Source organism: Mirounga leonina, unplaced genomic scaffold, assembly GCF_011800145.1.
Source record: "Mirounga leonina isolate KUSES-001 unplaced genomic scaffold, KU_Mleo_1.0 Mir_125539, whole genome shotgun sequence".
Lineage (NCBI taxonomy): Eukaryota > Metazoa > Chordata > Mammalia > Carnivora > Phocidae > Mirounga > Mirounga leonina.
In genome coordinates, this window is record NW_023270309.1 from 22,385 (window position 1) to 25,099 (window position 2,715).

Here is a 2,715-nt window from a genome sequence, read left to right on the forward strand (position 1 = left end):
AAAGAAGACAGGCTGTCTTCTGATGACACAGGTGTTTGTAAACAGGATCCTATCTTTGTCATCAGAGTATCTGTTTGCAACTAGATAGCCCGAAAAGGACTCATCTTAACTTGTGAAATTTATACCAGAAAAATCTTCCTCAATATTCTGCTTTAAAAAAGCTATAGGAACTCCAAAAGGACAATGGTAACATCACTGCATACTAACATAACACAAATAATTATTTCTAGAAAAAAATGTCAAAGAGTCCAAAAATGTTTATCTGGGACCATTGAAGTAGCAGTAGCAGGATTCTGTTAAAATTAGGAGAGACTTCATCTTAGATATTAAAGAGAGTGGGCTACAAACACAAAGGGAGGTGCTCACTTTTAGATATGTTTAGGGCATGAACAAAGTTTAAATCCTGGAGTCGAATTTTCACAAATTAAGCATTTCCTGGATCCAAGACCGTGTTTCTCAAGTATTATGCATATGGAGCATGTAAGCTAGATGCATCTTACTGCTTAGATGGAAAAATGATGCCTTTTCAGAAAAAAAATTATTAAATATTTTAAGTTTATAGAAAGTTCTTTTTTTTTCATTTTCTCTGAATTTTTCTTTTTTTTTTTGCAATTAAATATTGATTGAACAAATGCAGAATAAATGAAGCAGGGGGGCTTTTAACCTGAAGATACAATAAACACCTCCAAATATTTACAGGGCATCACACAAAAACTGAAAGACTTGTTCAATATTTCTCCAAAAGGCAGACCTTGAACTAAAGGATAAATATAAGCAACCAGTAGGTTGCAGGATAATTGTACAAAGTAGAACACTTATCTTAATAGCTTCTTTGCCTATAGAATGCATTCCACCCTAAGTTTCCCTTCTTCTGAAAGGAACATTACATCTAATACTTCTCCTGAAGGTTCTTAAATAGTTGCATTTTCATGGCAAGCCCTCCACTGCCAGCAATGGATGTACTCACGCTATCAGGAAAAAATCTGAAGTTCACAAATTGGTTTACTGAGGAAATGGTCTTCGGTTCTTCAGCTACATTTCAGCATTCTGTAGAAGTGATGTTCAGGAGGTGAGGAGAAAGGAGAGCATATTATCTGAAGGGGGTGCATCAGAAGCCCCAGCAGCTCAGATACTGCCTATGGGGATGGCCCTCTTCAAACCCCAAATGAATTGCTGTAGGTAGCAACAATCAGTGCAGATGGGAGTGTGCTGCGCGCTGGGGCAGGGACAAACAGCTGACAACCACTGACCTACACAAAGCAGGAGAGCTGTACTTTATAAGTCAGTAGGAAATATAAACTGCATAATACTGACGGGCTCCATCCAAATTGTCAAATATTACAAAATGAGAATTGTTTCAACAACTATTCAGCATAATGTTTAAGGACAAAATATATATAATACACTTTTATATATGAATTTTATCACATCCTCAGTAAGGAATGCTGAGGTGCTTCATCCATCCAATAAATTGAAAATAAAAATTTTACATTTCTCTGTCAGTATACAGGATTCTGAACGTGGATCTTGAACTCAGAACACTACATCAGTTTTCGAGGAAAGCCACATAATCCGTCAGTCTGGCTAATGGCTGTTCATTGGGGATCGGGGACACTGGGGTAGGCTCTGATAAAGGAATAAACCAGTTAAAGTACACATCCAGGGCCCCTGCAACTGGCTTTTTGGGCATAACCATTCTTGTGGTGGAGTCTGCTTGCCATCCTTGTTCTTTTTTTTTTTTTTTTTTTAAAGATTTTATTTATTTATTTGACAGAGAGAGAGACAGCGAGAGAGGGAACACAAGCAGGGGGAGTGGGAGAGGGAGAAGGAGGCTTCCCGCTGAGCAGGGAGCCCGATGCGGGGCTCGATCCCAGGACCCCGGGACCATGACCTGAGCTGAAGGCAGACGCTTAATGACTGAGCCACCCAATATACCTTTCATGGCCTCTTCCACAGGGAGCCCCACAAAGGCTTCGAAATCATCAGCGATGATGGAGGTGTAGGCTGGAGAGATCAGAGTGAAGGCTCTTCTCGTTGCATCTCTAAGTGCTTCCATGATTGGCTGGACTGTCTCAGACCACTGGTGTGCGTTGATGGTCGTATAGATCCCAGGGAAATCTCTATGCCAAATTCTTTGTCCTACTGACCAAATGCCCCACGTTCAGAATTTGCAGATTTTATAGCAGGTGGTATCCCTTTCCAAAGATATCTTGCATTATTCATGTCATTGTGGAGCAGATATAAAGCTAACAGCTGACCATACACTGGGGGAGTAGCAATTCCTCCAGGAGCCTCGAGTTCCTGTTCTCGCACTGATCCAGCAACTTTTTGAAACTAAAGGCACTTTCCGCTATCACCACCACTGGCATCTTTCCAGCCCGTCCCGCCGCGGCACCCCCACGAAAGCAGACCCCAGACTTCTGAATTTTTCTTAAACCACTAATGTCTGCTCTTAAGCATCGACACTATACTCAAGTATAAAATGACATCTGATTAGTACAAAAGTACATGGCTTGCTAGTAATTGATAAAATAATCTTTCAAGTTCTTGCATAAGAAGTATTGTCACTTTGGGGCACTTTCCCATTGGCATAATTTTGAAAAGCTTTGGTCTGGAGCTGAGGTAGTCTCACTCTATCACACTCAGTGAGGCAAAATGTAATCTCCAGAATATGGAAAAACATTTTGAGGGCTTCCTCTTTTTGCCTAGAGGTTG

General features: G+C 40.7%; 1 pseudogene; it reads right to left on the reverse strand.

The window, feature by feature from the left end:
• Positions 1-1,546: 1,546 nt before the first annotated feature.
• On the reverse strand, positions 1,547-2,369 carry LOC118008398 (annotated as a pseudogene).
• Between the last annotated feature and the right edge of the window lie 346 nt (positions 2,370-2,715).